This window comes from Corvus kubaryi, unplaced genomic scaffold (assembly GCF_017639235.1).
Source record: "Corvus kubaryi isolate FWS band 111438036 unplaced genomic scaffold, C.kubaryi_AGA036_p1.0 65025, whole genome shotgun sequence".
NCBI lineage: Eukaryota > Metazoa > Chordata > Aves > Passeriformes > Corvidae > Corvus > Corvus kubaryi.
Genome location: NW_024581702.1, coordinates 45,662 through 55,972, shown reverse-complemented (window position 1 = coordinate 55,972; position 10,311 = coordinate 45,662). Strand labels below are relative to the sequence as shown.

Below are 10,311 nucleotides of genomic sequence, written 5' to 3'. Positions count from 1 at the left end.
TCCACGACCTCCCTGGGCAATCTGTTCCAGTGTCTCAATATCCTCACAGTAAAAAACTCCCTAATATCTAACCTAAGTTTCCCTTCTTTGTTTGAAGTCATTACTCCTTGTCCTGTTACTACAGTTTCTGACAAAAGAATCCCTCTCTTGCTTCCCTGTAGGGCCCCTCCAGACACTGGAAGGTTGCTATGAGATTGCCACACAACCTTCTCCAGGTGAACAGTCCCAACTTTCCCAGTCTGTCTTCACAGGGGAAGTGCTCCACTCCTCATCAGTTTCATGGCCCTCTGGACTTGCTCCAACAATTCCATGTCCTTCTGTTACAGGCCTCTCTTTTGCCTTGAAAATCACTGTTGACAATCAAACCTAAGAAGCAAAAGTCGGTTTTACTCAGTTTTCAAAATATTATCCTAGGAATATTACTGAATATGTTGTTCAAGTTGGTATGCATATTGACAATATTTGATTTTAGCTGAATCCTGCAGAAAGCATATGCGTATACATAGCCATTATAGGCTGCAGTGTGCTACAGTGTGCAATGTATGTGCATAAACCAAGATCTTCACAAAATGCCCAAACCAACAGCGCTGTGTAATGTTCTGTTTTTAGGAAAGAATATATTAGAAAGCAGCTAGTGCCTAATGGTGTAATTTTTCTATCTAAAACGCTAAGAAAGAGGATTCAATTTTAATTCTAATGACTAATACTATTTTTGTTATAACATTTCTTCTACCATAAGTCTGTATGCAGTGAACCATCTCTATGTGATTTGAAGATTTTGAAATTAGATGCCTAATTTATTTATAAAATACAACAGCAGTTGTTTCCTTTCCCCCTTATCAAAATATTTCACTTCCATGTTGTTTCTTATTCAGTTTATTGTATTTCTGTGTGCCAAATGGAAATGCCATTGCACTATTGCTATTCTAGGCAATAAAGGCTGATAGTGTGCTGTATTTGATTAATCTAATGATTGTTTTTCCTATAGATAGATTGTTTTCAGATAGGTATGAGCATTAATTCCTTATGTGCTGCATTTGAGTCACCAGTAGTCCAGTTTAAGATTTATCTCAAATAATTCATTGTATTTCTTAGTAGCTACCCAAAAACTTCATCAGCCTTGCTTAGATCCTATAATGTTTTTTATGAACTAGGTTTTTTTGTTGTGGTTTTTAGTTTTGTTAGGTTGTGTGGGATACTAAATACAAAGAAGAAGAAAAAAAAAAAAGCTGGCTCAGTGGAAGTACATAAGCAGGTGTAAGATCTTACTGACTGGCACATCTCTTTCCATGTCAAGCCTTAAACAATTAGAACTAAAATTCTTGACTGCCTTGAGACATAGTCAGATACCCAGTTTGATCTAAGTTAGGATCATCATTCACATTTCCACTTCTGATCAAATCAGAAATGGTAGAAAAAGAGAGCTTTTATGAGCTGTTTTGAGCAAACAGAGGTGAACTAACATGCCAGCTATGCAAATAGCTTCTCTTTTCAAGTAATAAAGCAAATGTTAAGGAAATTGACTGTTTCAAAGGACTTTAGAAGATAGTGAATTGTTTATTTTTCTTCAAATAAAGTTTGCAATAGCTATTTTTAAATGCTATTAAAGATGACTTTTAATAATATATGTCTAATGTTTGCTTGTTTAACAATGCAGCTACTTATAGTAGATCGCAGTTTCTGTGCACTGCTGACCACTACCCATCCTGAGCACTTTTTAGAGGTTGGCTCATCTGTGTTTTAAAGCTCAGAATTTAATAATATAAATAAAATTTTACAAAAGTTTTACAGCAGTGGCTTCCCTGGCCAGGCTGTAAACAGTGAATCTGCAGGTCACTGTTTGGGACTTGTGTGACTAAGGTCACTCATTTTAAAAGTCTATTATTTTGTTCAACATGGAGTTATTGCAAAGTTCTCTGGTATCTGTAACAGATGTAGCATAATCATGTTATGTGATGAGCTCAGTTCCGGTAGGCCCCTTGTGGTCATGGAGAATATCAGCAACTGTGCTCTTGTGTGAACAGGAGCAAATCCTTCAGACACAGCTAATTGCTGAAGTGGAAGTAAAAGAGCACCAAGAAATTTTTATGCCAAAATACTTTACACAAACGTAATTGAATTGATGTGCAGAACTTTTTTTCAGGTGATCTGCTATTTCCACAGCCGTTTTTCATGGTTTAGAATTTTGTCTCCATTACACTGTCTTTTCCTAATTTTCCTTACAATTCTCTTGCTGTTCCTCTTGCCTGCCCTTGAAAGAGCTTCCTGGCCCATTTCAACTCAGAAGTCAGGATCTGCTCAGCCTCACTTACCTCTTTTGCCCTGTCCCCTCACCATCTTGCCCGTAAGTTCAGTAGCCATTTCTGTTCCCACGTCTCACAGATCTACCGTTTCCTTCAGAGCCTTTATGGCCTGTAAAGACTAAAATCTTTGGTCTCATGGAGAATTAGCTATCAACTCAAACTCAGGATGAATAAAAACACTTAAGACTTGTCAGCACAGATTTATGAAGCTGAAATAATCCTTAACCAACCTAATAGCTTTCTATGGTAAGAGGATGGGCTGTGTGGATGAGGAGGAACAGTGGATAGACTGTAGTAAGGCTTTCTCTCATAATTTTTTTCTGTTTCAATATTGATAATAGTCCTAAATAAAGCAAATTTGGAACATGAGATGTTCTGATGATGGACCAGTCTCTAGTAGTGGTTTTGGAGCAAGCAACTAGGTAAAATGAAGAGGCAAGCAGAGCTTAAGTGTAAATACCGGTGCAGACATACCATCTCTTCCGACACATGAAGTGTCAGGCAGATGCATGTGTAAGTAGTGCATAAGTGGTGACTCATCTTTCTCCTGAGCCTTGGACACCTTTAGAAGAGCCGTGAGCAGAGGATGTGCTTGGTGGTGGTGCTCACGCTCAGACCGCAGTACCCTGCTCCCTGTGCTGTGGCAGCGCACGCCAGTCTGGCCCTAGCTGGGTGTCCATGTCTTGAAATCAGCCACGATCTTAGGCACGGCTACTTAGGTAAGTGAGGATTTTAATATGACTGAAGCAAAGGATGAGAAATCATATCCCTAATAAAGAGGAATAAAACGACATAAGAGCATCTTGATCTGATTTTCAACAGCTGCCTACCAGGGAGACTGTATGGATTTCCCTGAGGATTTTTCTGGCTCACACTGATGGAAAGGGAGGACTGAGCTGAGGGATATTTTAGGTAAGGGGATAGACATTCTGTTATATTTTTTTTTAGACAGGAATGCTCATTTAAAATGCTGGATCAAGGAGCAGGGATGGCAATATAAACACGTGGAAATAATATACTAACAAAGCTCTGTGTTTTCATGCGCAGAAAATAGATAGCAGCCAACTCTAGCTCAGTGGGCAGCTAATTAAGCCAGAGCTCTCTCTGTACTTTGCATTCTAAGTTCAGTACAAGAGCATGTATCAGAGAGGTGCCATATGATTTTTCCCTTATAGTTCACACTTTGATTTCAGGCATGAACTATGTATCATCCCCGTAGTGATTATTTAAGGGTGGGGTGGCTGGATGTTAGATGGGAGTCAATATGATAAATGTGTCTTGTTTGTGTGGATGATCATTGTCCTTGATCAGTTGTTCACATGCAGCTTAGGTCTTGTTTTTCTGTTCCTGATTTTAATAGAATCTTAGTTAGAATAATGAAAACATGAACACTTTTACTATTTAACAACATGAAGTTTTAGTGAGACAGTTGTAAGGAGTGATTTTCCCATTGCTACATACTCTGCTTGCTCCACTTAAGATTGAATGCTACAGCTTTCATGGTTCCTTTCTCAACTCCATCCACCATTTTTCCAATACACAGAGACCAACCACAGTCTGAAAGACTTTTATTACAGGATACAGGAGAAGCAAAAAAAAAAAAGGTGTGAATTCTTTGTGAGGAAGCTCAGCGTGTGGTCTCAAAGTGGTACCTCTCACCAAAGGAGTATGAGACTCCACATTATAGGGAAAACAAAGCCTGTTGTGACTGACACAGCTCTGCCTCAGCTGCTTCTCTGGTTTCATTCTTTTTCCACTCATTCATAATGACTTTATTCTTCTGCTTTTTCAAGAAGTAGAGCTGGGATAATGCTGCACAAGGTTGTATGCAGGAACACTCTCTAATGCAATCCTAAACTCCAAGTCCCTCTAGATTAAAAGATTTCACCTGGCAGCCAGTGGGGCACATCTGGCTTGCAGGAGGTTTGAACATAGCCATTTTCCTTGGAGGTGATTGAAAACAAGTTACGTGAACTGCTAGCAGAACTGGGAAGCATCAGGCACGAGGTCACAAGGAGAGGGGCAGTGAACAAAGGCAGCTGCCTGGAGCAGGAACTGCCTGGCAGAGAGCACTTGTTTGCACAGTCTCACCCCAACGCCCAGGGACGAGAGTGGCTGTCTCCCACCTGGGGAAGCAGCCAGCCTCTGTGCCTGGTCTCTGGCCAAAACATACCTTTGGCAGTGGGATGTGAGTCTGTCTGAGAGATACAAGGAAAGATGACTGTGTGGAAGAAGGAAGGCAAGAGCGGGAGAAGGAGCAAAACTTTATTGAGAATAATGTTGGACTGTTGGTGCTGGATCAATGTATAGATCAGTATTCTGTGCTAGGGGCAGCAAAACTGACTCTGCAGGCTGACAGTACACATCTTGTTTCACAGGTCACAAAACATTCCTATGTGTATTCAAGTTGCATTTTATTGGCCTGAACACAAACCTCTTGCTCCATGTCCCATGCAGTGTGGATGGCTCTGTGAGGGATGTTCAGGAGCAGAACACGCTGCTGTAAACAACTGCAGAGAGTCAATGACGACAGGCTGCAGTGCAAAAAGGCAAACAGAGTCTGATGCATAAACAAAGAGTACACTTGGGAGACATATGATGCCCTTCAAAGCTACTGGCTGTGCTTTGTTGAAGTCTGTGACAGGAAACCAGTGCTCTGGCTGTGGGGCTTCTGCGTGCAGAGAACAAGAATTGTCTAGGAAGCTCAGCCACCATGGGAAGATTGAATGAATTAGGGTTCCTTGAATCTTGGGGAGGTCGGGCTGTGGATAAGGTATTTCTCTCTCAGCTATGTCTAGCTATTTTGCAAACCCTTGAAAATTAAGGAGAATAATTATTTAATTGTGACCATAATAGGTAAGATTAGAACCAGGTGATTAAATTGCAGAAAGAAAGTTTCAGTTCAAACAACAGGGAGAACTTTTCTAATAGGAGAAACAAACTGTGGGGCAGGCTGCTGTGGGAGACAGCCTGCTTCTTTCTTCAGAAAGAAGAGCAAGTTAGCCAAACACCTTCTAATAATGACCCAGATCTGTGTGAGACTGTCTAGGTGGTGGAGATGGAATAAGTAATCTCTTGATGTCCTTCCTGGACCTGTTTTCTTATGAGCTGATGTCTGCAAGCTCTACTGCTATCACACAGCACTGGACAGTTTTTACAAGAGACTTACTGAAATGCACGAGGTGTAACTTTCTGCTGATGCTAAGGGAAGTGCTGAAAAACTTTGAATTTACTGGAGTTATAGAGGAGTTATGTGGTGATTATGAAAATCTAGGCCATAATTCCCTCCAAAAGTAACTGATTTGATTTCTGATTTATAATAAGGTTTATAGTATGTGCAGAATGAAAGTAATTCTTGAAAAGGCGTCATTAGAAAGTAGAGGATCAGGTGTCCTGTAAGAAGGGCTGACAGACACAGTGATCTGAATTTTTGAGTCTTTTAGGGGTTGTCTAGAAACAAATAATTGTGACCAGGTAACCTAAATAGAGATTGGAGTTGCATAAACGTGCTACAGGTGCTGTTCTCCCAGGCTGTTCCTAAGGTCAGTCCAAATAATATCTTAGGTTTCTAGATTTCAACACCCAGCTCCTCATCATTATAAAGAGATTTAAATGTTGTGTTTGTGACTGTGCTGGTTACAGCTGTGATGTTTGATTACACCTTGCAGATTCAATTTACAGAAATGCTCAGTGATGTATGTCTGATATCCTGGCAGTTCATCTCAGCATCTCCAAATAAATGTTGACAAGGTATGCACACTCATTTGATACTTTCTGTATTTCCATTCTTCTGGGGTGCTGATCCTCTGAAAGAAGCCATGATGCTGGGTCACAGCAAATACCATACAGCCAATGCTGCCCTTGAGTCATTTTAGCTTTACTGTCTGGGAAAACAGTTGATTGCATCAATTTAAAAAGTCAGCTGCTGTGCTATTAATTTTTTAAAAAATTTTTTGTTCTTGGTGAAGGCAGTAATCACTAGCACAAGTGAGTGCAAGCCTTGCAGCACACAGAGCACAGACAGAGTCAGGCATGGAATTTTCTTTGGAGGCCACCACGGAGTCTCAGCTGAGGCACCTTTTCAAAGTCCTGATGTAATGCTCGTCCACCAGCTGTACATATTTTGATTTTTTAGGCTGCCTTCAAGTATTTACATTGAATATTTCAGAATCAGAAATACAGATGAGTTTCAGTTCTTGGTTTCTGAAAATCCCTGAGATCCAGGGAGCTGTAAATGATCTGCTCCTTTGAAAATGAGCTCACTGATCTTTAGTGACCTAAGTATAAGAGCTTACTGGTAAGTTCAGATTAGAAAAAAATTTGCCAATAGGCAAAATGAAAAAAATTTGCACACACAGTATTGACATAACATTATTGACATAATGCCTAGTGGGTGAGCCTGGCAGGGTTTGAAAACAGGTGACAAAAGGTATTTTTAATCCTTTTTCTCCTGATGCCAACAAAGAGCTTGGTGTAATTCTAGTTGTTCTCCTCAGCCCTCAGCATGCCGTATTAGATTTTATCTGGTTTTATTAGAGCAGTCAGTTTTTGTGCAAGTCTTTTCATACATGAGTTAAGCAGAGAAAATAAAGGAGGTAGAAAAATTAAATTACTACACTGTTAGATTATTTTTTCTTTTGTTATTTACAGCAAAGCAAACAAAGCTTATGTACCACCATCTTTTATGAAGGAGGTTAATGCTCAGGCAGAAGAGGTTTTAATTTAATTTGTGATTTAAAATCCCATTTTTTTAGCTTATTTGGAAAATGCTAGCAGTTTGGAGAAAGTACATGTTTAGCCACTGTCTGTTTCCACTGGATCCTATGCCTAACCCGTCCTATTACAAGGTTCCAAAGCCGCAGGAACTTACCAAGTTTCCTTTCAATCTTCCAGATGATCTGCAAGTATTTCAGTAAGTCTTGTGTAGAATCCTAATACAAAATTATATCCCTTAATTAAATTAAGGACATGCAGTTCAGTACCCAAAGACTTTTTTAAACAGGTTTTTCTTTTAAATTTAATTATAGATAGAATTTATAACTGGTTTTAGGAAAGCATATCCAACAAAGTATACCAGATATATTTGTTAAAAGATTTTGCAAACAAAGAGAATATCTTCAAAAGCTCAGGAAACATTTTAGTCCCCAGATGCCACGAGGAACAAATTCCCCTTTTGAAAAATCTCCTGTATGTGATTGTAACTGATGTACTAATTTTCTAAACAGATTTTCTGAAAACAGGTTCCGCTTCAGATCAACCTTCTGGAAAACCTTTCAGGTGCTAAACTAATGTGAAACTTCAGGCATGGGCACAAAATGTCCAATTTCGAACAGTGTGGTGGAGAAGCGATTGTCACTTTAGCATGCTCAGCTAGGTCAGGACCTGGTGCACGTCCTCTTGCCACTGATTGCATTGAGTGCTAGCTGGGACACCTGAGAAGTCCTGCTCAGTGGTCCTGACCCACCTGTGCCAGGTGTCATTCAATCATGGAGAAAACGACTGTCCCTACTCCAGAAAACTCCCTGTCAACACATGGAACACGGAGGACACAGAAGGATCTGGACAGATGAAGGGACATGAGGAAATAGTGTGACAACTACAAAGCAGCAGGGAGATCAATCTTGATTCGTAGTATGTGTCTGGTAGAGCCCTGGTGAAGACAAAATTCTGAACCAAATCCTTGCATCTTGTCTTTGAATCTCATTAAAGCTACAAAGCATCCACAACTATGAACTGACTTTTACTGTGTAATTAATTGGGGCTTTTCCTGCTTTGCACGGCAGGTGCTTTAAAGGCATGTAAAGACCATTAGGACTACTTTGATTAGGACCTGTAGTGGTGTCATGATTGATTTTAAGGTTCAGTGGAAGGACTGTGATGGGATTTGAGTTCAGCCATAAAATTTTGAAGTAAATGCAAATTTGGGGATGAGAGATTGCTTCCTTGTAAATGTTTTAAAAAAGCCTTCCTTTGTTTTTATTTCTCCCCGATGTAACTAAATAGTTATTCTGGAAATATAATTAAAATGGATTTAAAAAGAAATACTATTCATAAAAGAAGTTTCATCATTACATTCTATTTTCTCCATGGAAAATAGTAGGGTTTTAATGTAGTTGAATGTCAAAGCCCTGCGGATGTAATTGTTGTGCTTTTGAAAGGAAAACATTAATTAAATGAATGTGTCACTACCCTGATTAGCTTTTCTCCCTTTTGGATAGTTGGTGTTCCATCTCCTTTGTGCAGAACCTGAGAGTGAAAAAGTCACACAAAAAAACCTGAGAAATGTAAGAAATTAAAAGCACCCTAAAATTTCTGGCTCCATCTCCTCTTTGACTAATACTGTCTTCACAAATATAATGGATGACCACAGTATTCTGGAACTGCCTTGCCATGCAGAAGGTGATTCAGAAATGGAGGAGGTCCAGAAGAATGATGGGGGTGGTAAGGAGACAGAAACAATCCAAAATTTAAGAACACTGGAAAATTTGAATCAAACCTGAACTTCATTGAAGTCACCAAGCTTCTTTTCTGAAATTTGGAAATATCAGAACAGTGCAATTTCTTCAGTGGTTTAGTACTTGACTTTTTGCAGCTTGAGAAGGGGTGATAAAGCAACTCAGTTTGGAGTTAGCTCCAGAGAGCTCCTGCACCTTAGGCATGTGTGTTGCCGAATACTGGAATAAAGCCAACAGTTGGATGCCTCCAAGAGACTGACCTCATTGCAAGGCCTTAGGAAGCAAAGTATTTCAGGACTGGGAAAATCTTTATCAGCCAACCATAGTGGGAAATGTTTGGGTCTGAGTTACGAGTTACGTACAATGGCGTCTCGCTAAAAACGATAGGTGCTTATCTGCTGTACTTCAGAATGCTTTATGTACCATTCTGTATGCGGTATGTGGTGTGTATGAACCTTTGGAATTAGCAGATAGTATTTTTGATAGTTCATGCTTTGATAATTTTGTACTTTTTCACAGCTGGGAGGTCTATTAAAAAGTGTTGCAAAAGCTGAGCATTTGTTTGAAAGGGTTGAATTTTGAAACAACAGGAAAATAAGGAAGATGTGAATGCACATTAGAAAGGATGTTTTATCTGCCAAGCAAAGCCACAAGCACAAGGGCCTCCTGAGCTTCCAGTGCTGAGAATTCAAGATGGCTCAGGAAGCTGTTTGGGCCCGAGGTTTATTATTGCCAGCACGTTGGGAGAAAAGAAGGAATATTGATCATGTTGATATAATTCTAGGAGATAGCTGCAGAAATTTCTCAGAACTTCTTGGTTTTGCCTTTCACTTCCTTTCAGTTTTGATGCTGAATGTGAACCTTCAAACTAAGATTTTCTTGAGAGATTTCTGTTTTGAGAGCGTTTTCTGATGAGTGCACTACATATCTTTGCAATGTGATAATTCAGCACTTTATGGCAATGATTTCACTCTGTAAAACTTGTAATTCAAAAAGCTAGGGAAAAGACCATAAAACTTTGCTGGAATTGTAGAAAAGTCTAACTCACCTAGCAGAAGATTGGAAATTTCAGTGAGCTGAGTTTCAGATTTGACTCAAATATTCCAGATTCACCGAGCTGTGATGGTTTTCCTTAAATGATCTTCCTGACCTCATTTAATAAAAATGTTTTAAGAAAAATAAAACTCATCACTGATTTAGTCTTTGATATTTCTGAACCTTGGTGGAGGGCAGAGGTGGAGGAGTGGTGTGTGTGGGGGGGGTGTGTGTATTTGTACTTCCCTGAACCCTTTTGATGATATTGAAAAAAATACTATTTTTCTCAATATATCACCTCAAAGAGTCCAGTTATGGTAGTGCATATTTCTCTTGTTATGAATTAGACAATGTCTGCTATGATGGAGACCTAAACACACCTGTTGGGTAAAAGATTGAATTTTAAGATTTACACCACATGAAATCTTCATCTTCCAATATATACTTAAAAATGCAGCTACAGTTATCCTCTTATGGAGTGATTTTCTATGGAACAGAAATTTGAATTGAGGATTAAT

At 39.4% G+C, this 10,311-nt stretch overlaps 1 long non-coding RNA gene across 1 annotated transcript; it reads left to right on the top strand.

Annotated features, from left to right (window-relative positions):
• The first annotated feature begins 3 nt into the window (after window positions 1-3).
• LOC121672883 lies at window positions 4-9,312 on the top strand. The gene is made up of 2 exons (XR_006019072.1): window positions 4-3,022; window positions 5,972-9,312. It is a non-coding gene; the product is annotated as an uncharacterized LOC121672883 (long non-coding RNA).
• The last annotated feature ends 999 nt before the right edge of the window (window positions 9,313-10,311 follow it).